At 38.4% G+C, this 26,747-nt stretch overlaps 1 protein-coding gene and 1 pseudogene across 7 annotated transcripts in view; both read left to right on the plus strand.

Moving 5' to 3' along the window:
* RBM47 (RNA binding motif protein 47) overlaps positions 1-26,747 on the plus strand; it is a 140,722-nt gene that overhangs the window by 13,763 nt on the left and 100,212 nt on the right. For 2 of the 7 annotated variants that reach the window (XM_036228015.1, XM_036228017.1), the window contains exons 1-2: positions 4,461-4,975; positions 5,421-21,404. The exons of the other annotated variants lie outside the window; for them this stretch is intronic. The gene's annotated coding sequence lies outside the window, so the exon portion shown is untranslated. Of the gene's footprint in view, positions 1-4,460; positions 4,976-5,420; positions 21,405-26,747 lie in introns of those variants that run through there. 7 annotated transcript variants of the gene reach the window in all.
* On the plus strand, positions 22,581-22,699 carry LOC118608935 (annotated as a pseudogene).

Genomic DNA, 26,747 nt, shown 5'->3' on the forward strand with positions numbered 1-26,747 from the left:
AGGTGCTACTGCTGTCACTAAAATGGGAATCCCATTTGAGATAGTGAATATAGCAGGCATATGTGGTGGTTCTAGACTGGTGGTTCTAGAACAGTGGTTCTCCATTGGGGAAGATTTGATAATGTCTGGAGACATTATTGATTGTCACCATATGAGAGGGGCTAGGTGCTACTAGCATCTATGGGCATAGGCCAGGGATGCTGCTAAACATGCTGCAATGCACAGGAGAGCCCCTTATAGCAAAGAATTATCTGACCCAAATGTCAATAGTGCCAAGCTTGGGAAACCCCATTCTAGATCAATCTTTGCATTCCATATCCACTATAGACCTCTACATCTTGAACTGATAGTGTCCCTTTCTTTAGTTTTTAACACTCATCTCTTTCTGAAGATTCAGGGTCTGAGAAGAAATTTGGGGAAAAAGGTCATTGATGAAGTTGAACTTTGTTCTTAGAATGCAGGTGTTTACCAGCAGCCTGCTAGAAATGTCCTCAATTAATAGTTTATTTTTCCCTTCGCTATGGATTCAATGCTTAATGTCAGTTACTTTACTCTTTACTTCTCAGGTTCTGAGAATTTTTCCTTAGGTTCTGCAGATGTCACTAAAATACTCAGAGAATTTATTAGATTTTTAAGAGGTATCTCGGTGTTTGTAAATTTCCAAGAGATCTGGGTTTTGAGAAAATTTGTTAGCAGAATATTTTTAGACCTAAAGATGGTCAGTTTAAATTAGAATAAAGTTGCCCTCTGATTTAACAAGCGTGTATCTTAAATTCATTTAAAACAAAAAAAAACTTTATACTATGCTTAAACTCCTGGGAGAGAGTAGATCTGTAAAAATGAATACGTGCAGGTATTTAGACACATCGTCCCAAGCCTTGGAAAAACAACAAACATTAAAGGATAGCTAGCAATGAACTCCATGTACTAGGCTGACATTTTCCTCTTAGTTAACATTTTCGTCAATATTTGATGTCCTGTAGATTTGAGAAAGAAAGATAAGTGCATTTAAGTTTACAGTTGTTCCTCGCTGAAGGAACCTGAGTTTACCTAGTTTCCATAAGAAATCAATTACAAATTCGTGTTATGCCAACTCAAGTCATTTAAGGTTACAAAAGCTCTACAAATGCCGTTAGAACAGGGCTTTTGATTCTGCCTCTTCCAGGCTTCATGGAACACACAGTATTCCTCCCTTAATCCTTGGAGTATACATTTCAAGTCTACCAGTGGATTCCTGAAACCGCAGATAGTACCAAACCCTATATAAACTGTTTTTTCCTATACATATACCTTTTTACTTAAAGGAAGCATTTTACAGCTCTGTTTTGGCATATTCGAATTGCCAGCATCATTGCTTTTATGCTTTGGGGCCATCATTGAGTAAAATAAGTTTTACATTTACACAAGCACAGTGATACCACAACATTCAATCTGATAACCAAGACAGCTACTAAGTAACCAAATGGATGGGCAGTGTATACAAGATCAATACTCTAGACAAGGGATTATTCACATCTAGGGCGGGAGTTCAGGGTGGGACAGAGTGGGCTGAGCGAGATTTTATTATGTTAACTTAGAACAGTAATTTGAAATTTATGAATTTTTTTTTTTAATATTTTTGGACTGCAATTGATGGGGGCAACAAACTGGAAAAAGTGTAACTGTTAATAAGGGGGGACAGCTGTATTTTGAATAATGTAATTTGTAGAATTTCTAGTTAATACTCCTTGAATATCAGTTAGATGTAGACTGTAGGTACCATTATTTTTCCATACCCACACATTATGTTTCCATGATCAGTGAATTCGTTCAAATTCTGAGGAATGTAGCTCTATTTTTCTTCTATCTTCAAGAACAACTGGTTTTACAATTTACTGCCTCTTGTTAAAGAAGTGCTTGCTTTTCTACCCTCTAAAGCTAACTTCCAGGCTTCTAGAGGAAGCTAATTTAACTGCATCTTAGCTCTCTTGTCCTCCATGCTTTTGACATTTGAGTCGTATTCCATCTCACTCTTCATCTTTCTGTTCTGAAGCGGTATACTTCCAATGTGTGGAAGGCCAACACCCGATGCTTATTTTAGTTACTTCTTTCATGATATTATGGATGAATAAATTGTCCCAGTTAATCTAAGGTGCTTTATGACTTTACCCAAGTCTTGAATAATACTTTGAAGTTTGCTTCCAAAACATTTTTTGAAGATTCCATGTGTGGTTTTTTTTTTTTTTTGGCCTTTTTGGTAGTAATAGCTCTAGTCATTTATTCACTGAGCGGATCCAGGTTCTGTATTTAGGCATTGGAGATAAAAATGAATACTAAATAGTCTGAGTCCTTAAGGAGCTCACAGACAAGGTGAGACATGTAAGCAAAAAAAAAAAAAATTCTCTTTTGTGCATTCTGTAATGGAAATATTTATTCAGCCTTGAATTCACATTTACCTTCTAGAAATAAGAAGAGATCTGTTTTAAAGAAGCAACGGTCTAGACAGACAGACTGACACATTAAAAATGAGTGCCATGAAATGTTCTCGATGCCATTAGAGATCAGCAGCACCAGATCAGGAGGCACAGCAGAAGAGAGAGATGTTTAGGGAGCTCTTCACAAAGATAAGATCTTTAGTATACTTAACATTTACATAGTATGTGTTAAGTGCCTGGGCTGATTTTAATCACTTTACAAAGATTAACTCATTTAGTCCACATGAAACACTATGCTATACGTGCAATCATTATTCCCATTTTATAGACCAGAAGACTGAGATACAGAGAAGTTAAGTAACTTGCCTAAGGAGACATAGCTAGCAAGGGCAGAGCCAGGGTTTGAACCCAGGCGATTTGTCTCCAGAGTTAGAGGTGAATCTTCAATAAGTCTTGGAAGAGACTCAGAGATAAGAAAAAAATTAGCTGCCATTTAGTGGGGAATCCCTGAGCCCAGAGGGAGATGAGGCAGAAGAAGTGGGAAGAAACCAGATCATAAGGACTTTATCTCACAGGCAAAACGTGGAATTTTATAGAAAGTATGGAAAAAATGGGAACTCAAAAAGAAGGAAAATATCACCCAGGTCCTGCTTCTTAAAGAACTACATTAGTTCTTTTGTACCTTTCCTTTAAGCTCTTTTATAAGATGTTTGCATTTTTTCCACATAGTTGTCCTCAAACTATACTGCAGTTCTGTCTACTCCAGTCCCTCACTCTATCTCACGTAATCCTCACATTGTCCTTGTGATATTTACAGTCCCCATTTCACAGAGGTGGACACTGAGGCTCTGTGAGGAGCTGCTTAGTTCACATGGAACCCGTAGATTAACCCAGGTGTGGTTCTGGACTCTTTCTATTTCACACCTGCCTTCCCAGCAAAGGTGGGTACAAAAAGAAGTATGGAAATGTATTCAAACATCACAGGTAGCTCACATGTTTTGTGTTATCTTGTTTTCCAAATCAGCGATGACAGCAGGATTAGCAGACTGATTCTAAGGAATGTACTAATAAGACACTCAGCTTCATTCCATGGTGCCATGTTCGTGGGATTTCTGCTGCATATACTTACTTGATAATATGTACTCACCTGGAGTGTGGCTTCCATGCTAGGATCTTGGAACTGTACCTGCTATACTAACAACGGCTTTGGCAGGACAGTGATTATCAGAGCAGAGATTGTTATTGTTCCAACAATCTCTAAATTCAGGATTTGCATGTTTGCCCAGCACAAACAAGCCTAGCTGACAGGAGAGAAAGAGAAATCCAAGTCTAAGCTTGTTTCAATCTCAATGGCAAAAGAAAGGGCGTTTTATGCTGTTTTGTACACCGTCTTAATACTCAACAGAAGTTGGGCCTTTGTACAGGGGTATATGAAATCTTTTGCTACTGGGTTGCTACTTCAAAGCCTTCACATTTGAAATAAATTAGTCTCCACATCTGCTCTTCCCTAAAATGGGATGTTTTGTTTATTATATTGACAAGCATTTACTGGAGCAACGACTGGATGCTGGTCATTCTTCTAAGTTCTGGGGAGTCGGAGATGAACAGGACACTCTTCCTGCCCTCAGGCTGTTCATACTCCAGTGGAGACAACTGACCTGTGCCTACTTCCTGGAATATAACAAGACATGTGATCTGAACAGGGAGCCCAAATTAGAGGGCATTCAGTGGAGAGAGGCAGTCTTTTAGCCAGATTGTTCTTGTTGTTTTTGTGGAGGGAGATATAATTCACATACTATAAATTTCATTATTTAAAGTATAAAAGTCAGTGGTTTTTAGTATATTCACAAAGTTATACAATCACCACTATCTAATTCCAGAACATTTTCATCACCCCAGAAAGAAACCTGTGCCTATTAAATAAACACTCCCCATTTCCCTTTCTCCTACCCCCTGACAACCACTAATCTACTTTTTTGTCTCCATAGATTTACCTCTTCTGGACATTTCATATAAACAGAATGATATGATATGTGATCTTTCATTTCTGTCTTATTTCACTTAGCATATGTTTTCAAGGTTCATATTTTAACATGTATCAATACTTTTTTCCTTTTTATAACTGAATAATATTCCATTGCATAGACATACCACATTCATCAATTCATGGACTTTTGATTTCAGCTGGATTTTGAATAAATACAAGGTTTTTGCAAGGGATAGAAGGAAGGGTACATTTTAGGGCAAATAAAACTGATTGTTTTAATGAACACATATGGTATGTAGCACAGTACTTCCTGAATGCCAGGCACATTTTAAGCCCTTTACATTTACTAACTTTCTCAGTCCTCATTACAACCCTATGAGGTGGCAGATGAGGCCCAAAGAGGTAAAACAATTTTCCTAGGTTACCAACCAGTAATTGGAGAGCTTCGGATCCAAATCCAGGCAATCTAGCTCTGAAGTTCATCTCTCAACCACCCAGCTCTGCTACAAAGTCAGTGTTGTGGGACAAGGCAAGCCTAATCTATGGAACTGTCTAGATAGGGTTAAGGGGTACGGTAGGAGATGGGACATAGGAGAGAATGGTAGACCAAGCTGGAGACCAGGTATTCTCCATTCAGCAGTTGTCTTTGTGAAAGATACATCTGACTGTGTCGTTATCCTATCTAAGAACTGCTCCTAGTTCTCCATCTTTCTATTTAGTTTCCCAGTGCCAACCATTTCCTACTAATTTTATGTTTTTTCCCATATCTATATTCATCTCTATCATTGTTTAATTAATATTTTTTCTTTATATCAACTCACTTTTGTTTTGCTTAAATACATTTACTTAAAGTGGAACTTTATCTCACTACCTTAAATGGAAAACCAGTATTTTTCTACTGCACATTTAAATAAACCAAACTGTTAAAATGAACCACCTTTATTCATAACCACTTATGAGCAGCTTGCACACCAGCAGTATGTGTCACACATATTGAGAAACGGGCTTGTAAGGGTAAGGTTCAAATACTGTGTACCAAGCCCTTCAAAACCTGGCTGCAGTCTATACCTTGACCTCCCCCATATCTGGCTCCCACATGTTGACAGCTCATGTGGTTGTCACAGCAAATGTGCTTCCCTCCTCCCTGAACTCATCATGCTTTTTCACTGCAATGTTGTTCTTTTGACTGTCCTACCTCCTCTCCCTCCATTCTTTCTTAGGACTGACTCAAATAATTCCTCCTCTCTTCAGTCTTCTCAGATCCTCTGGATTCCTCCAGAATCTTACATTGTTGTTAACTTGTTTAGTATGTCCTTATCAGATTGTGAAGTGCCTCAAGGCTGGGGACATTATTTGTTGACTGAATAAATGATTGGTTAGGGCCAAAGGGTAAAGACCTTGAATGTGGTCTTGAATGTGGCATTCCCAAATCATAGAATGTTTTGAAACAAACAATATTATCAGCGCTATTTTTAACACAGCTACATGTAGTTGGTTGTGTGGAAGTCAAAAGAGTGAGATCCTTGAGGCAGGGAGACAAATATAAAATAAGCACTGATTAAAATGCCTGGTGCTAAAAAAAGAGAAAGGTATGAAAGTATACATACCTTTTGAGCCACTGACTGGATTCCTAGCTATGTACCCAACAGAAATATGTACGTATGTTTACCAAAGGACAAGCTTAACAATGCTCTTTACAGTGTCATTAGAAATATTCCTAAATTGGAAGCAACATAGATACTCATAAATAGTAGAATGAATTTTAAAAAAACTGGTATATTCCTTCAGTGGGATACTCTACATTTAATGAAAGTGAAGAACTATTACTTCACGTAAAATCGTGCTCAAAGCTTGCAAACATAATGTTCAGTGAAAGAAGCCAGACCCAATGGAGTATCTATTATAAGATCCCCATTTATATAGAGTTCAAAACAGACAAATGAATCTGTGGTGTTAGATGTCAGGATAGCCATCAACCTTGGACTGGTGGTGATGAAGGGGCCTTGTGGGAAACTTCTGGAGTGCTGATGACACACATATTCAGTTTGTTAAAATTCATTGAGAGGTACTATGATAAATCCATAATACGAGCTTTGTAACCAACAAACAAGCAAGTAAAGTATTTTCGGCATGTGAATTAAATTCATTTTTCATTTGCTGCTCATCTGCTTAAGTAATTAGGGATCTTAAGTACAAATTGCATGACCTTGAGTTAACAAAGAGAGAATGCTGTGGACTTAATGGAGTTGTAATTGAAAATCTTTTTGGCTGCTTTCAGCCTACACAAACTTTCCATGAGTGGTCATGGAATCATCTAGCATGTTTTCACTTGGACCAGGCCACAGGGGCTTTCTGATTCGACATTCCACCCAATGCAGAAATGCCTCTGCAGCATTAGTGATAATCATAAATATGTGCACTGAGAGCTTCCCATGGGCCAGACACTCATCACAGCTCTCTGAGGCTGCTGTTACTCATATACCTATTTTACAGATGAGCAAATACAGAGGTTAAGCAATTTGCCCTAAAACACACAGGTAATTATAACAAAACGGATACAAGCACAGGTCTTTCGGACTCCAAATTTTGAGGGCTTTGTTCTACGCTATTTCACTGCTTCCATCTTGGCCTTGAATTTCTACAGTGATGGGTACATTATCATTTCTATAAGACATTTCATGCTGAAAATGGAAAACCCTACTGGGAAGTTCTTAAATTTAGCTGAAATCGTCTTGTAACTTTCATTCATGGGACCTAGTTTTGCTCTCAAAAGTAATAATACTATTAAGATCCCTTTTTTTGGGTGAGAACTACCCCTCCAGAAGTTTAAAGTGAGGGGTTACATTAGTATTTAGTTTACAGAGTGATGCAAAGACTTTAATTATCTCTTGGTATACAATAAATTACTCCATATTTTAAGTCAAACACCCATCAATGAGTACCTATCACCTCATGATTTGGACATGATTTTGGCAGGTCTCAGCTGGGAGATTCTTCTGTTATACCTGAACCAGCAGGGTCAGTTGGTGATATTCGACTTGTGGCTAGTCTGGCCTGAGGATTCTTGGCAGAAGCAGTCTCAAGCCTCTTCATAAATTCTGTCCTGCAGTATAGCTGGACTTGTTACATGTCAGCTAAGCACACTAAGGATGAGTGTTCTTAGAAATAGGATGTCAAAATCTGCTCTTGATAGCTGGAACAAGCATCATTCTCAGCTCAAAGTAGGCACAGAGCCCACTCAGTTCAGGTGGAGGGACATAGACCCCACCTTTCAATAGGGAGAGTGCCGTTTTTAGTCTGCAATACTGAGGATCAGCATAACTTAATCTCCATTTTCCTGGGTTAGAGGTGGTACTACCTGTTTGTGTTTGAAAGTCCTCTTGCTGAACTTTTTTTTCTCTGTTTGGGGGCATTTTAACTTTAGGCACTTCCTTTTCTAATAACTTTAGTTATATAGCAGTCTTTTATAGCAGTACTAATTATTTGCTGAAGTTAAGAATGATGAGCTCATTAGTGTTATAGTCCAATAAGGTTAGATCCTCCTTCAGACTACTGTACAAAGGACTTTCTGATGTAATTAGTTTGCAATTTAGACATGAGTAGAGGACAGAAGGATGCTAGAGACTGGGTAGAAAAAGGATGTAAAAACCTTAAATCAAAAGTTTTTTATAAATAGCTTAACTTATGCTCTTATTCTATTACATCATTTTCAGTTTTTCAGTCCCACAGAGCATTTGTGATGTTTTGATTCTTTAAAACAAAATTTTAAAGTTCTGTAATTTTGGTCAATGATATATGTATCTTGTTTTACATCGGAAAAAGAAATTGAGGCAAAATTAAATGGTTATTTCTCTATATTAGCAGAAGGAGTTAATTGAACTTATTTCTAATCTTTTGATCCTTGTCACACTACTCTGCTATGCAATAATACACTAAAGAATTTCCAGTAAGCAACTGTTGAGGACTTAATGTAGCTCCTTACCTAAAAAATTTGCCGTTTTGTGGAGTTATACTGGAAGCTGGCATACTAAATTGACCAAAAAGTGCTATTTTAGAAAAAAGAAAAGGCTTTATGCAGAAGTAAAATCCAGATCCTTTGGATAAGAGATGGACTTCATCATTGCCAGATGCCTTGTTTTTTTTACTGCTTGAGCTCCTGAGGAAAACCTTTTATGGGGGTTCAGAAGCTGAAATATAAGGGGTTTTCATGGACAAATGTTGTTTGTTTATTTAATTTAGTTTTTACTGACATAGTTGTTACTGCAAAAATAGAAATGAACTTGAGCAATCTCATTTTATATGCTTTCACTTTGTTTTAATGAAGTTTTTCAGGCCTACTGAAAAATACAGGGAATGGTACACCAAATACCCCTGTGTCCATGATCCGACATAGAGAGTCAAACATTAGAGAAATAATTGAAGCCCCTTGCGAACTTCACCCCACCCTCTTCCTCTCTTCACAGGAGTGGCCTCTACCCTAAATGAGAGGTTATAGTTCCCTGTTATGTTTTCTTGCCTTTACTACATACGGTATATACCCATGAATAATACATATGCTTTTACATTCTTAATGGCTGGGGTGGGGGGGCGGAGTCAAAAGAGGAATAATCTTTTGTGATACTTGAAAATTATATGAAACTCAAATTTCAGTGTCCGTAAAGTTTTGTTGGCATACAGTGTAAAGATGTATTTTCTATGGTTGCTTTTGTGTAATGTGACAGATTTGAGTAGTTGGAACTGACACTGTATGGGCTGCAGTGCCTAAAATATTTACTGTTTGACTTTTTACAAAAAAATGTTTTCCAACCCCTTATCTAACATTTGCACACATACATACGCAGAATAAATAATCTGACTAGAGAAAGATTGATATGTAGGTAAATGTGCCATGGCCAGGAACAGGCCGAAGTGAACAAAAGGCTTACACACACACGCACACACACACACACAAACACACACACACACACACACACCTAGAAATTCTCTTTTCCTTTTCTCTTGTCTCAGGAAACTGCAATGATTATTGACCTTTCCCTTCCCAGCCCCCAACCCCTGAATGATTACATCTTATTCCTCTGCTTTAAGCTTCTTTTCTTCTCGCTCTCATTTTCTCACCCTCATGTCTACAAAACCAGCAAATTCCATTTGTCCTGTGACAGACAGAACTACTCCAAGGAGAGTCACTTCCTGTCTCCTGAGATTTCTTGGCTTAGCGATATGCTTTGCCTCTGTCTCTGATCTGGCACAATAAGTTCCCTTGCACTTTCCTTGTCTTCTATCTCTTAAAATTCTGGTTTATTAGATAGCAAGAGAGTGACAGATAGACAGGCAAAGTTCAGAAAAGAGTAATTGAACAATTGATATTTTAAACAAACTATATAAACCATTGAGAATATTTCAATTTTTTTAAACAAAAAATAAATAAAAATAAATAGTAATAGCTCTCCCTTGTTTCTTTAATGAGTCATCTCCCTTTTTTCCCCAAGTTAGAATTATGGAGGTAATTGTCCCAGTTGATTATTTTCTCTTCCAATAATAGCCGATTAATGAATAGTGCGGAGCACTCAAGGGGTACTTGATAGTGCAGTGGTGAACTTCATCAGCTTTGAAGCCAGAGATTGCCAAAAACAATAGAATACAAAGAGTGATAATACTCAGTCTTTAATCTCAAGGTGCTTTTAAGTGAGTAAGTGGAATAAAACAATGAACAGTGGAAAACAATAAGTACTACAGGGTAAAAAAAATCAAAGTAGCATATAATAAAGGTTATAAGAGAGGTGCAGTAAAGGTATTGGAGTGGAAAGGAGGAAGAGATTGTTTCCTTCTGGGGACAGTCTGAGGGGCTTCTTGAAGGAGGTAGCAGGGAAATCAACAAGGATTTGGATCAGTGGAATTTAGAGCAAGAAAATTCTAGGCCTCGGGGACAGCATGGGCAAAGGTACTGAAACAGAGATAATCAAGTTAGAAGTAGAGAATAGGGAATGAATGATGCAGTTTGACCATATATGACAGGTCTTAGAGGGAGAGATGAGAATGGAGAAGAGGATTAAGGTCTGGTTAGGCCAGGCCTTGATGCCAGGCAGAGAAGTTTGGTAGCCATGACAGTTTATGTAATGTACTCCTACCAGTAATATGCGTACATGTATACTGACAGCTTTTGAGTCTGAGCTTGTCCTCTGTTCTAGAAGACTGCCATACTACAAGGCTTTGACTATCTTGGTTCAATGTCACTCCATGAAGATTATTATCTCAGCACAAAAGATGTGAAAGACACTGGAACATACTATTTTCCAAAACATCTCTGAAAGAATCAATCTGAGAAGCATTGCACAATGGCCCTCATCTCTCTGTGATCACTTTCGAATCAAGAGAAATATCCCTGACTGTAGTGGAATATGTTGTCTCTTGTGTTCCTTATACTTCTACAGCTCTGGCAGGAAAAAGGCCAGAGTGAAAATTGTCATATTTAAAGTGGGTAGAGGAGGGATGGAGAGAGAACAATGATTTTCCAAATTATTAATCGATGGTCTCCTTCCTTTAGTCAGATGTTCTTTAAGGCTTCCATTTACGAAGATGGCTCATTGAATAAAAACAATTCTTTAATTATTTTCTATAATAAAGTATGTCCCAAATTGTTTTCATTACTAAATTGGATGAGGAAGTTCGTAAACCAAACCAACATTCTGAATGCCATTTCAACATTGACATGAAGGGGCAGGAATTCTCAAGTGTGTGTAGCTGGAGTCCTACATCGGAATCACTCTGGGTGTGAGCCTGGGAATCTGCAGTGTTATGCAAACATCATTTCTCTCTAGTTCCAAAATGTTTTCATCACCCCAAAGGAGTCCTATATTTATTTACGAAATCACTGCACATTCTACCTTCTCCTAGGCCCTGCAACCGATAATCTGCCTTCTATATCTATGGGTTTACCTGTTTGGGATATTTCATATAAATGGAATCATTCAATATGTGGCCTTTTGTGTCTGGCTTTTTTCACTTAGTGTGATGTATTTGAGGTTCATTCATATTATAGCATGTATCGATACTTCAACCCTTTTTAAGACAATAGTATTCCATTGTATAGCTATACCACATTTTGTTTATCCATTCATCCATTGATGGACATTTGGGTTGTTTCCACCCTTTGGGCTTTGCTTTATAAGGTAACCACAGCTAAGCTAAGTTCTGATTACCAAGTGATCAGTGTGTCTTCCGCTTGGAAACCAGAGCCCTTGCCCAGGGAAGAGGGCCACCTACCAGTTCAGAGGCAAAATGAGGCTCCCAAGATACACGTGTTGTGTCTGCTCTTCCATGCATTATTGTCTTTCTTTATTGTCTTTATTATTGTCAATCTTTAACAGTTGAATCAGTTGCCCACATTTAAAATTTAAGAGATCTCTCCCACCCCCACCAAACACATCTGAATTTCCGTTTTTTACAAAAAGAAAACAAAACTTTGTTAGTACCTGACCTATATCCAACTGGCAGCTGCCAGCTTGAATTGGGAGTAGGCTGCCCCCTTCTGCCCCTTGTAGTTGGGGAAAGTCCTCTTCAGTTTTTTGTAGCCCCTACCTACCCCTTCTTAGGCTGAAGATCAGGACATTTGAGTGGCTGTTTTTTCTAATAATGAAGTTGGAGGAAAGTGAAAGACAGCCTCTATCAAAAATAGAAAAAAAAGAAATGAAAGTGGCTGCTTCCCTCTTTGCCTTCCTTGCCCCTGCATGCACTTAAGATCAATGTCCTCCATCTTACCAAGTGTCTATCACCTTTCTAAGTATCCAGATTTTTAAAAAACCTTTTTATTGAGATAGAATTCACATTTCATACAATTCACCCATTTAAAGTATATAATTCAATGGATTTTAGTATATTCACAGATACGTGCAATGATCACCAGACGATTTAGAACATTTTCATCACCTCCAAAAGAAACACTGGCTATGACCCCTTTATCCCCCTTCCCTTCAGACCTAAAGAACCATTAATCAAATATCAGAATTTTTGATGGCACACACTAGAAGAGTTTGAAAGAGAATGAAAGAGAACACAACTCTAAACATGTCAGCAAAAATTCCAACGCAACCACTGTTGCAGCATGACAATGTCTCCCATTGCCAAAGAGAAAGGTGGGGGGCAGAGGGACCTCAGTACTTCATTATTGCTGTTTCTTGTCACCCGCTAGCCCTGCTTTCTGCTGTGCACACTCTCATTAACCCATGATGCATTCTCCTTCCTTGGGCCAGTGAATATAGGATCCTTCTTTGGAGTCTTAATTTTAGCAAAATAATTTATAGTTGTGAGCAGCTCATTACTACCTTCCAAGACCAACTCAGGCAGCTGTCTCTGATCAACATCTGTGAGAATGAACATAGCTGGAGCAAAAATAAATTTGTGTCTTTGCTTAAAGTCTAGCTACTGCCACACGTGGGAAGCTTCTAGGCTCTCATCTTAGCCAGTGAATTTTTATATGAATTTTGGAAACAAACTTATTTATGTTCTCTTTGCTTTAGTATTCTTAAGGGAGAGTCATAGCTTCCTTCCCTACCTTAACATTTCTTGATATGGTTGGTCAACCTTTAAGGAAAAGTTCATTTTGAATTAGACATATGTGAGGGCCTTTCAGGTGTTGTCATTATTCTCACTGAGTATTCAGCTGTGACACTTTGAATCCTGAAAGGGAAACCATCCCAGCAATAATGACCTCTGTGAAAAAGCCCTGAGTTTTAAATAATAAAGCCACAGGGAAGCTGGAATACGCCCCCACAAAGCCTGTAGGACTTACCGTGCAGGCAGTCTTCTGTTTCTTGTTGACCTAAGGTTGCCATATTTGGCAAAAGAAAATTATTGGTTGTTTATCAGAAATTCAATTTATCTGCCAACCCCGTTTTGCTGCACTCTAGTATATCTCATGGGTTTGTGTTTGCTATACGCCACTGGTCCTTTGAGTTGCAGTTCCTTAAATCTAGGTCTGGGAGAGCTTTGTACATCTCTCAAAGAAGTGGAAACTCAGCAGGGAAGACACTGGTCTGGGGTCCCCTTCCCAGTTGACACAGCTGGGCTTCATGACTGGCCAAGCAAAAAGAGATATTCTGGCAAGTTGCTGACAAATAGAAAAAAACATAGACTACGCTATCATGTTACTGTCTGGCAGAGGCCCAATTTTTGGGACTGGCTTTGTCACCTTGACCCTGGGCCAGTCTGCAGTTCCTTGGAATTGCAATTTTATTCTCTTTACTTTACTGAAATGAGAACAATGAAAACATTAGTAACGCATTCATTTAAGACACTACTGGTTACTTTTAAAATTTAATTAACAATCCTAATTAGTAGACATCTCCCATCACCTCCTGCCCTGGGCATCTCATTTAATTTTCACAGTTACCTTTTCAGGGTACTCTGTACCCATTATATAGACAAAGAAACCGAGGCTGTGAAGGGTTAAGGAAAGTGCTAGGGAAAGTCTTTCAATGTGAGTTAAGGTTCTGAGAATGCTCCATCCCACCTCTCCAATATTTTATTCAGTGAAATTATGTTAAAATAAACTCTAAAACATGCCTGGAGGGGAAAAGAATTCATAGAAGTGGAAGGAAAGGGCAGTTCTACTTATTTTGTCTTCATATTTACAGTGTCCATGCCCCTCTCCCACCCCTCTCTACCTCTCTCTAGAATCTGGCGCCTGGCACGTAGTCTTCATGCAATGCTTATTGAATGGGTAAATGTTTGGAATCAAGGGAAAGGGCGAAGGCAGTTGGGACTTCTGGTCTCTTCCTTACTATTACTCCTCACTCCTGCCACACAGCTCCTTCTTGAGTGCAGCCTGTCACCATTCCAGCCCCTTAATACCTACCTCCCAGCTCAGCAGTGAGGATTTCCACAAGCATTCCCAAATTTAAGGCTGCAAGTCTTTGTTCAAACAGTTCTTCCCTTTGTGCCTTTCCCTCTGATGATCTCACTAGATGCCCAAATCCTCCTGATCCTCCGCAGTCCCACTTCAAATCCTGCCTCCTCCACAAAATCCTTTCTAACCCCCCTAGCACAACAGACTCCTCCATTCTGAATTCTTTAAGCACCTAGTGTATATCACACATTTTAGTACTTAGGTTGGTAGCTCATGTCAGAGCAGGAAATTCCCTTTGGTAATATTCAATCCAAATCTTGCATTTTATGGGTGAGGACACTGAGGCCCAAAGAAGTCACATGATATGTCTAAGGTCACACCGTTTTCTAAAATATTTGTCCGCTGCCTGCACACAGCTGTTCTGAATCTCTCGTCTACCTCATCATGCTGCCATCTTGTATTTACCTGCTGCATGTGTATGTATGCATTGTTTTCTGTAAGAAACCCCAGAAAACACCCTTAAAAGGGAACTCAGATCTTCCGGATAGGCAATGGAGAGGGTCATCAGCGAGTCAAGATGGCTAGTCCTCCTACCTGTGACTTTTTTGTTTTCAAGATTCACCTATCCTGGGACAGCTCTCACTGATTACTATGGCTCCTACCTGGCTATTCTCAGGCTAAAACTTGAGTCCATGCTGTATATAGGCCACTTGAGAGGGTGGAATAAACACAGTTACATGCAAACTAAATACCGGGGTTAACAAGAGAAGGTTTTTCCACTTTGCCGGTTAACTGGGCCTCTGCTCTTAGTCTCTCTCCCTCCCAATTCTAAGAAACAGAGATGGCCATTAACCCCCTTGAGCACCCTCCAAAAGGTCTTCTTGTGTCTAACTCCACAACTCTTCTTTTCACGATCACATTCTTTAGGGACCACCCCCACCCCCACCACTACTCAATAGGGTTCTTTACCCCAAACCTCAACAGGATGAACCTATCAGATTACAAGACAGCTATCCCCACATTCAACATGCTCTGCAGAGGTTTGGGAGGTGAAAGGTGGCCTTTACGGCATCTCCTTAGCAGATTAATTCTCTAAGATGCATACCCTCTCGTTCTTGGGGATTCCTGCCCCATTAGTGTTTAGCACAGTGCCAGGCATTTAGTGAACAGTTGAACCAGGTGGATTTGACACATCAAGTGTACTTTAGGGAAGGAGCTTGGGGGATGAGGGTAGTGTGGGCCACCATAGAATGCCTACTCCACTTTTGTTCCCAAGAATGTATTCATTCATTCATTCATTCATTCATTCATTCAACAAATATTTCTATATTGTCTGTTATTTTCCGGGCGTTGTATTCAGTGCTGGGCATCAGCAGTGAATAAAAATCACCTGTGTCTGCCCTAAAGCTCTTTGATGGATGACCTGTCACGATCTCATTAGTAACAGTAGGAGCATGGATAATAAACAATGCTTGATCACGTGCTGAAACACCTCTGCCTTCTGGAGGTGCCTGTATTTCCTTTGATTTTGTTGTGAAGTATGGATGCTAAGATGGGTTTTGTCTCGAGAAGCCCCACCAATGTGGTTACTCTGGTTAACCAAGACTGCCAGTATGAGGCAAGAAAATAATAGGCAGTTGTATAATGTATGCACTTTTTCTTTACACAGACGATTAAAGGTCAATTTATTAGAGCCTAATTAAAAAGTTGGTATACATGGGGTAATTCAGTTGCTTCTACAATAGTAGTCGCAATTCTTGATGTTTGAAGACTTGTTCTTGTAGTCTGAAATGAAAAGGATACCTGAGGAATAAGCTCGAAGGAGTTTGATCTTATTTTCCCCTTTTCATTTTTATTTGGCACATGAATTCCACTACATACTAGTTTTTTTCCCCTGTGCACAGTAAAGTGTTAAAATAAACAGGAGCAACTGTTTTCCTCATTTAACTACATGGAAACACCTAATCCTCTTAGTTTTCTTGATTTTGAAAACAAGGATTTCTTGGGATAAAATCTTTAGTCCAGTCACATGGACTAGGTATTCATTTAATGACTCCCAGTACAACCCGTTAGGAAAGCACAGTAATGAATTAGTAATACTCCTCATAGTTATTTCTCTGCCTTATTCCTCAACCACAACTTTAACAGAAGTAGTGAAAGCAAAGTTAATTCACCCCCGTAAGGAAGGAACAGTCAGTTCATATTATTAGCTAGCACTCCTTTCAGCTTTCTGACCTTTCCATTTTGAACATGTGAAAATAAACAAAAAACAAACAAACAAACAAACAAACATGAGTTATAGCTACTCTATCCAATACAACAGCCATTAGCAACTTGTGGCTACTGAAATGTGGCTAGTGAGACTGAACTGAATTTTTAATTTTAATAAACTTAAAAATTGAAGCAGTGTAAATAATTTTTTGTTAAGCACAACTTTATTAGGAAGCTCGGAAGTATGTTTGGAGCAACTTGAATGTGTGAATCTACTATGTCAGTGGTAAATTTTGTATACTACAGATTATTTCTGATGAAAATTTAGCACCCAAGTTGGTTTATGCTATCCGCATAAAATACACACTAGGTTTTGAAGGCTTTGTAAAAAAACTGAATGTGAAATATCTCGTTTAGTAATTAATGTATTAGTAATTTTTTTTAATATTGATTACATGTTGAATTGGTAATATTTTGGCTATTTTGGGTTAAAGAAAATATGTTAAATTGTCACTTTTTTTGTACTTGTAAAATGTGGCTACCATAAAATTTTAAGTCATATAAGTATCTCGCATGATATTAATACAGAACAGCGTTGGTCTTTTGGATTGGAACAAAAGTTTTCATGTCTTGGACCACAAGGTTCTCTTCATGTCTTGGACCACAAGGTTCTCATCAGTTTACCTTGTGAAAACATCCTAATGAGCTCAGTTAAAACATGAATACCAAATTGTATGTCATAGCAAATCACAAAATATATTTACTAATTTTGTTTTTTTTTTTAAGCTTGGCAAACCCAGTTGATGTTGGATAATTTTTTATTGTAAAACTGCACCATATATTTAATTCCACTTATCATAGGGGAAATATCCTAATCTAAACTTTAAATTTTAAACAACTTGACTGGTTAAGAGCTATTTAACATTATGGTTTAATGAATCTAATTATAGATAACTTTAGAGCATTTAAATTATATTTTATGTTATAAGCACCATAGTAATCATGCTTAAAAGCTCAGGTTTTGGAGTCAGGCAGACCAGGGCTTGAATTCCAAATCTGCCATTTTCTAGTGATGTGACCTTGAACTAGTATTTTAAATGTGCTAAGCTTTGTTTTCCTCATCTATAAAATGGGACAATAATAGTTCCTACCTTATATCATTGAAGATTAAAAGATATAACCCATGTAAAGTCTGGCACATGAGATGCACTCAGTTGTTATTAATTGTTGATTATGAAGTTATTACTGTTATTATTATTACGGTCCTTATAAAGTATCCAGTACTGTCCTCAAAGACCCTGTCCACTATCTCGCTATTGTATCTGGAAGGCTCTGTCAGAGATGCCATTAATTTGCCAGTTGTGTTTAGTGTTCAAATTACATGTTCTTCTTGTACCTATCATTGGCCTTGCTTTGGTTTCCTTTTCTTTTCTTTTTCTTTGCCCCATTCTACAGTTAGCCTTTGATTTGATTTTGAAGTTTCTCTTCTCTTGCTTTGTCTTTTCTGTAGTTGGCACACTCCATATCTCTACTAAAGTTTTATTTCTGAGTATGTATTGAACATTTACTATCTGGTAGACTCTTCAATAGGTGCTAGGAGTATAAAGATGAACAACAAAGCTCCTGCCTTCAAGGTGCTTACTACTGGTCCAGGAAGAGAGTTTATAAATAAGGACAATAAATGTCACAGATGTCCTGATAGAAGTTGGAAGAGAGCCCAGGGTGGGCAGGGGCAGCCATGAGACAATGGATTCCACCAGGGTGGTGATTACAAAAGACTTCTTAGAGGAAGTGACAGTTGAATGGTTTTAATAAATGAGTAGATGTTGAGAGTAAGATATAAGATTGGAGAAGAAATGGGCAGAGGGCCTGGTATAAACACAGAAATAGCCTGGAACCAGAATAACGTGTTCAGGCAATGTCAATAGTTGATAAGGGATAGTTGGATTAGAGTACGGCACGATGGAGTTGGGACAAAACATCAGACTTGAGAGGGATCAGAGAGCTAAGCCCAGAGGACTTTGTATGCTTTGCTAGCTAGTTGGAAGTAAGTGACAACAACCATCCCAGTTCTGGAAAGATCACTTTTCAACAAGGACTGAAATTAGGGATGGAATCCTGTAAGGAAGCTGTTGTGTGTGTCTTAGTGAAGAACTTGAGCTCAGGTGTTGGCTGCAGGGATAGAAAGAAGGGGGACAAGACATGGAGATTCAAGATAACTTGTGTGTTGATGGGTGTTAATTGAACTTATTGTGGTAATCATTTCACATTATACACATATGGCAAATCATTATGTTGTACACCTTAAACTAATACAATGTTGTATATCAATTACAATGTTGTGTGTCATACAATGTTGTATGTCAATTATATCTCAATTTAAAAAGTCAGTCAGCTCTGCAACTGCTGTAGCTGCTGTTGCTTCCTCTTGCTGCTTCTTTTCCCACTTGCAGAACTGATGCTGCACACACCACCAACAACCCTCTCCACCCACACGCACACGCACACTTTGAATGCTCTCAGTTATCTTTTAAAGCACTTTCTGTTAGCGGGTTGTCGAGCTCTCTTCCGAAGAAGGGTTAACTTAATCTCAGTGTTCCGTTCCCCCACCCCATCTCATTCCCTCACAAGCAGATCATACCCACCAGGAAAAAGTCTTCCTCCAAGAAACCAGACAAACCATCTCTATGTGTTGCTTTCTAATTCTTCATCTTCCCAAGTATTCCTCTGCAGAACTATTTCTTCATTCAGTTTTCACTGCAAATACCTCAGAGCAGCTTTCTCTGACCGATCCCTGTTGGTCTCTGTCCCACTGCCCTGCTTTACTTACCTCACAGAGCTTACCACTGTCTGAAATTACCATTTTTGTTTACTTATTTATAGTCCCTATTTCCCCTTTAGCATTTGAGCTCTTGGTTCCCTCTTATCCCCAGCACCCAGCACAGTGCTGACACATAGCAGGCACTCATTAGATATGTATTCTAAGAGCTTGAAATCTTGGCAAAGCATCCCTAAATTAAGGTGTTTTTCTCCTAGTCACTTTAGCTAAGTTGTTTTGAAACAAATTTCAGTTTCTGGAGTGACTATCTTTTGTGGGGGGAAGGGGAGACAGTTCTACCAGTCAGATTCCCAGTAGGAAACAGAGGTACATTCAAGAGGATAAACGAGGAGAGATTAATAAAGGGATTATGAGGGTTTCGGGAAACCAAGAAGGAATTGTGAAGTAATGCCCCAAACCCAGAGAAAATAGCTATATATGGAGAAGGCCCTGGCAGGAGCCTTTGGTAAAGGGCTATAGCCACCCTGGATGACAGAAGGGAGGAGACCTAGGGAATAAATACCCTGACCTTTCTCTACTCCCAGCCTCACATCTTTTGCCTGAGCCTCTGTCTGCTTAACTCAATGGGATGCCAGAGGGCAGAGGAGACAAATCCACACGGATTAGCCTCCAGGGACTCAAATTGGCAGTGAAAAGGATGCAAAGCACAAGGAGAGAAAATCATATAATACCCTGCCATTTATTTTGTTGCTCAATTAAACACTGTATTGTTACTTAGTTATTTTATGTGCTTATATGATGCCAGTGAGGGACAGATATTTGAGAACAGGGAACATGCTTATAATTCTTTTTAAGAACTTTGGTGTGATAGGAGATTATTCCTCAATATGTGTAAACTATTCTAATTGAAGCCTAATTGAATAGTATGTGAAAACTTGCTAAATGAATATATTCTGAAACCAGAATATTTTGGGTAAATCTTAGGATTGACAAACAACAATTTAAACCTCTATAACAGCTTTTCCATACTACCCCGATGCCTGATATGCAAGAGTGATATATTGTCATTTTTGTGTGTGTCAGTTTGCTTGTTCTAGTGCATCATTTATGCCCATAATCATAAAACTGTTTGCTTCCCAGGTCAGAGAAGATTCTCTGTGGGGAAGTGGTTGATTGATGAATGTTACAGGGCACTTTCTCTGTCTCAGCATACTCTACTCTGAGGCTGATAATATTACTGAGGAATAAGTGATGCAGCATTGCTCTGTCAAGTAATATATGTTAAGAGCCAAAAAAAAAAAAAAAGTGATTTAATTTGACGTTAAAAGGCAAAGTTAAGTTCTAACATAATCTATTCTTTACTCTTTGTTGAGAGCTTATGATGTAGACCATGAGTTCCAAAATGTAACAAAAAAAAATAGCTACCTCTTTTGAGCTCCTACTGTATACCAGGCACTGGACTACCTGACATGGCATCCAATAAACTCACGTAGTTGGTATTATTAGTGCAATTTTATATTTGAGATGGACTTAAGTCATCAATAAGAAAGATAGATTCGGGATTTAAATTTGCATCTGTCTGAAGCCAAAGGCCAGGCTTTTGCTGCATGCATAGATACCCTCACATGAGGACAGCTGGGATCCTCATTTGAAGCCTGCAGTGGGCTTATGGTGGGACTGCAGAGCTGGTCAATCAGGAGAACAAGACTGAGGGTGGTCATGAATCACTCTCATGCTTTGCTATGTTATTGGAAGTGAGCCTCTACAGAGAACTGTGTGGAAAGGGCCTGGAGGAGGGCAGCTGACACCAGTAGTGAGTGCCAGTGAACTCATCCTTCATTTGGTTGACTTATGATGGGGGAGGGGAGGTGCTGGCAACCACAATTTCAAGCCCCTTATCCCTCTGACTTGTAGATTAACTGTCACTGTGCTTATGGTCATAGGGACTATACCATGTGTCTAAGGTTCCTCATTTGGTACCCAAAAGGTTATCCTGTAATGTTCTCTGGACTTCTTAAAGCCCTGAAACCAGGAAGAGGATAAAGAGTTTAGATTCCAAATGAGGAACCTAGACTCATTTGTTGTGCCTCTTACTTGTCTTTCACAACTGAGAGAAGTTATTAGAAACTTGGAGGAGGAAAATGAGAAAGAAGAAAGGATTCAAGCATTCAGGTAAGTCACTTAGATTCTAAGACTGTTTTTTTAAAAAATGTAAGTAAACAAATTTAGACAATATCCATGAGGTGGAATCAGTTGACTTTGCTAAGTAAACAAAGTTTAGTTGGAGAAAGATTTCCTATCAGAGAGAGGCCCATGTTGACGTTTAGACAGAATTAGAATTTAGGAGCATTCTAGAAACATTTCTGGGTTAAAAAAAAATGATTAGATTTTGCATAAGATTTTCTACACAGTAATGATCAGGGTGGCAGAAAATACTTTGTTTTCCTGCTGGACAATAATTACCCTAAAGTCCACTTTCCCAAAAGACTAAGTCCAAAATCATCGGAGAAAATGGCAGCAGAGAAAAACCCACAGTTTTTCCCAGAGCTTCCTGTCAACATAGATTTTCCCGCCTATATGGCAAAGTGCTCTGTTTTAAACGGCCACCCAAAATGGGCCCAGTGAATTATCTAGTTCTCCCTGAAGTCAGATCTTATTTTTCATAATTATTTTTAAAAGTTACAACAGTTTACCTACATAGTCAAATCTGAACTAGTCATTCTGCTTAATCTGGGGTTTTTGTTCAGTGATTGTAGCTGTTATGTTTTGAGCTATGCGCTATGCACCAAGCATTGTTCCAAGCATTTTTGAGCATTATCTCTGTCAATCCTCACAGCAAGTACTGTTCTAGCACCATTTACAGATGGAGGAACTGAGGAATAGGGAAATTAAGTCTCTTATCCTCTTGATATCCTAAGTAACATGGTAACTCTAGAAGTTAAGATGAAAGATGAAACATAGAAAAGGCCTCCAGAATAAGCTTTTAGATGTAAGAACAATGACATTTAAGTAGGCTCTGACAATAGATAAGGATATAGAAAGAAAAAGCTATGAAAACTGAAAATAAAAGTAGACAATGGAGTCAGAAGGAGACCGTTTATTCAACAAATAATCTGTTAAATGCCAGAGGGAAAATCCTAAGTGGGTGATTGTTGGTTTTTTTTTAACAGGGAATAACATAGTGGTACTACATCTATCTAATCACAAGATTTGTGCTGAAGTAGAAGAAAACCCCAGAGTTTGAAAGTATCTGTGATAAGGCAGAGATTTGGGGCTTTTGGTTTCTTGTTTGGCTGCATTCCTATCTCTCACTAACTATAATGTTATTCCAGACCTTTTTAAAAGGCATCTTATGGCCATGCTACTCTGAGCAAGCCCGAGCCTGTCTGATCTCGGAAGCTAAGCAGGGTCGGGCCTGGTTAGTACTTGGATGGGAGACCACCTAGGAAGACCAGGTGCTGTAGACCTAAAAAAAAGGGGGGGGGGATTGTAAACTGACAAGATCCTTGCAATCTGTGAGGTCAACCAAGGGTTGCTTTGCCTAAAAAATAAAAAATAAATTTAAAAATAATAAAAAGATGAAACACCATAAGACAGAATCAGGAAAGAGAACATAGGATTTTTTTAGAAACTAGGACACAGGAGGAGAGGAACATCTTTATTTTTTCATAGATTCTGATCTGGTGCCTATTATACTACCTGCATTTGTTTAGACTGTCACATGAGCTGTTTCCTGAACTGTCTTCATGGAACTATTAACTCCTGGATCTTTCTGAGGCTGCCTGCAAAGTGTTTAGTCTGCAAAGACCCTCATTCGTGAGCAGGCATTTCCCATTTTGAGGAAGTCTCTGTGGCTGGGGTCACCAGCATGTAGAGAGCTAGAAAGCGGACACTGTAATTGGAGTTTAGCTCTTTCCCAGAACTGAAACTGGTCCCATTCGTTTACTCAGCACTCGAGGAAGGCTGTTTCAGGAAACAAACAGAAGGAACTAAGCACAGTCATGTGTTCATGAGTGACTCACTCAGGGTTTCTACTCCAGCATGTGACTTTCAGGCCACCAAATGCCTGGGGTGGGCTGCAAGTTAATTATTTAGTACAGGAAGGGACACTTTATCTTAGCCAACTCCTTCTTTATCCTGGTATGGCTTAAGTGACAGGTAGTTCACTGCGAACTTTGGGGCCAACCTGCCTGAATCTGATCTTCTAGCACCACCAACCCTGCGACCCTGGGGCAGTTATTTAATATCAGTTTCTTATCTGTAAAATGAGCACCAGAATAATACTTCGTAGGATTTTCGTCAATATTGTGTTATTGAACTAACACATGCATAGTGCTTATAACAGTGCCTGCCACATAATTATAAGTGTTTAGCAAGAAAGAAAACAACCGTAAAACGCTAACCTCAGACACAAATGATTTCTCAGTATGACGTAATAAATTACATTTATTTGTATTTTACAGTTTGTGAAATACTTTGTTATAAATTATGTCCAGTGATCAGAGGATAGATAGGAGTGAGAATGTTTCACATTTATAAGAAATAGGCTGTTGAGAGAGTATAATCTAGGAAAGATAAGGAGGAAAGGCCTCCATTTTCAAGGAATGCATTTTATTGCCTGAGGTGCCTCCCCAGGAGGAGTTTGGGAAAGGCCCCATGAATGCTGATTGCATACCCTGCCTCTTAGCAAGCCATGTGGGCCTCCAGGGAGGGAGTGTTTCCCCACGGCCCCTGAAGGAGAACCCATGCTAGGGAGGGATCTGGGTGGGGATAGGAGATGATCTATTGACAGACCCCCAAGAGGCTCCCCACTTCCCACTGGGATGTTTGCCAAGAGGCAGCCACCAGGCACAGAGTATCTGAGAAATCAAACCCTTTTTTCCTCCCCTCCTCAAGCCTGGCCTTGAAAGCTTATTATATGTGAGAAAAGGCACAGAGAAAAGAATAATTGAACCAGATTTTTCTCTTCAAAAGAGAAAAATTCCAAATGACCAAATGGCACTGTGCTCTTGGCCAACATGTACTCTTGGCTTCATGTGTCCTCGCAGTGCTAAAACCAAGGCAGGCCTGGGAAAACCCAAAGGAATTGGTCACCCTGGCATACAGTAGGTCCTGAACAAGGTGGCCCAGAGGAGATTAAGGGCAAAACCATTACTCAAATTCCAAAGCCCAATAACTTGGTGAGAATCCTTATATAGGTAGCTATGTTAATAATATTCCTTTTGCGAATTACATTATTTCTTTGGGACTAATATTCTCCCCCACCCATACCTCCCACCAACCTCAGATCAGTTTTTCAACCCTGGCACAGTTGATATTTTGGATTGTTGTGGGATATTGTCCTGTGCATTATAAGATGCTTAGCAGAATCTCATGCCTCCTACTCACTAAAAATACTTTTAGGCATTGCTAAATAATTTCTGGGGTCAGGGAACAAAATGACCCCAGTCAAGAACCTTTGCTTTGAGGTCCAAAATGGCTCTCATCTGATCATCTTTGCAACCTATCTAACTTTCTCTTAATTTTTTGTTCTTTCCCTCCGATTATGGTTTTTTCAATATTTTGATAGCTATCTTGCTTTTTTCTTCTCCTCTCTTATCATCTATATTTTGATTACTTATGAAATTCTCAAATATACCTAGAGAACCTGAATTTGTCTAATAGTCTAGAAGGAGTAATTTCTTTGAGTTTTTTAGAATCTGGAAATTCTTTCTTGCCTTAATTTCATTTGTCATAGTAGGATGTCCCCTGAGGTTCACTGGGATCTAACAAATACAAGTCTTCAAGATTTCTTAGAAAAACCATAATTAAAATTGATTTTTTTTTTTTTTTACTAGAAAACTTGAAAGTTTCTCTCGGTACTACTTTTGCCCAGATTATTTCTGAAATAATAAAATTATGTTCTATGTAAACACTTTGGGAGGGCTTCTTACATTGTTAGAAAAAATTTTCAATCTCAGAAATCTAATAACCCTCAATAACTACAGAGAGAAGCTGCAGAACTGAACACCTTTTTTTTGCACAATCTAGATTCTTCCACCTGTTCAATTGGCTCCATTCTTCCTAATTTTTTTAATTAAAAATATTCTAAATACTGCTCTTCATTTGCTATTACAGATTTTTGGCAAAACATCATCTGATCGAACCTTTAGCCTTTAACAAATGAGTATTTAAAGCTGTCTAATACTATTTTTATAAAGTCCTGCAGAAATAGACATTCCAATTGTCTTTATTAGTAAACTATTCCAGTTCTCAATTACCCTCAAAGTCAAAACTTTCTTTTCTTAATCACGGAAGATAATTTTCTTTTTAGAATGTTTTATCAGGATAAATTTTAATCTAATTATAAAAATAAAGCAAGCCACTAGAGAAACAGAAGAACACAAAGGAGAAAATAAAAATAACCTGTGATCCTACAACGCAGAAATAATTGTGTTGGAATTATACGTCTTTTGAAAATGCATACAATATATGCTTATCAGATTAACTTTTCTCCTGTTCAGTTCTCACTAGGGATAGAAAACACATATAATTTTGTGGTGAATTTTAATATATTGTACTTTAAATGAATAAATAAGTTTCATAAGAGAATTAAATTAACGAAGAATGCATAATGATGAAGACCAGCACTTTTTTATTATTGAGTTGTTTTATTCAAATGAACTAAGCATAGGTATCAACTCCTTAGTTTCTTATCTACCCTTTGGAAATTTCTTTGTGCTACGCAGCAAAATATACTTGTAGCTTCTACTCCCCTACCCCCTTTCAACAAAAGGTATAAAATATTAGGTGAATAGTTTTGCAATCTGTTTTTCTTCACTTGGCAATACGTTTTGGAAATCTCTCCATCTCAGTGCATTGAAAGCTTCCACATTGACTTTTGAAAAAAATAATGACAGTATTCCATTGTATAGGTTTACTGTAATTTATTTAACTAGTTCCCTGTTGATGGACATTTGGCTTGTTTCTAGTCTTTTACTATTAAAAACAATGCCAAAATAAATTATCTTCTATACATGTCATTTTGCAATTATAACATACATCTATAAGATAAACTCCCCATTGTTAAGAGATAGCAGAGCTTTTTGTCTCTGTGTCCAGTGCTAATGAATAATAAGAATAAAGGATAGCTAAGGTGTATGCTTCTTAGCAGGTAAGCACCATTCTTAGCACTTTACTTGTGTTAACTCAGTTTATCCTTATGAGCTAGAATGTAGGTACTATGATTATCCTTCTTGTACGAATAAGGAAACAGAGGAACAGAGAGATTAAGTGATTTACATACAACTAGTAAATGACCGAGCAAAGATCTGAACCAAGACCATTGGATTCTTAATGCTGTTGCCCTCAAAACTGGTTCTATCATACAGTTTCTAACATGATACCGAGCTTCTAGTCAGTGACATTCCGAGAATTAGCACCCAGCTAACCCAAAGGTCTGGTTTGGGCTGATAATCCTTTCTACTGGGGATATTGACCTATTTCTGAAGCAGTTCTCAACAATGTATAGCAAAA

Source organism: Rousettus aegyptiacus, unplaced genomic scaffold (genome assembly GCF_014176215.1).
Source record: "Rousettus aegyptiacus isolate mRouAeg1 unplaced genomic scaffold, mRouAeg1.p scaffold_m13_p_10, whole genome shotgun sequence".
Taxonomy (NCBI): Eukaryota; Metazoa; Chordata; class Mammalia; order Chiroptera; family Pteropodidae; genus Rousettus; species Rousettus aegyptiacus.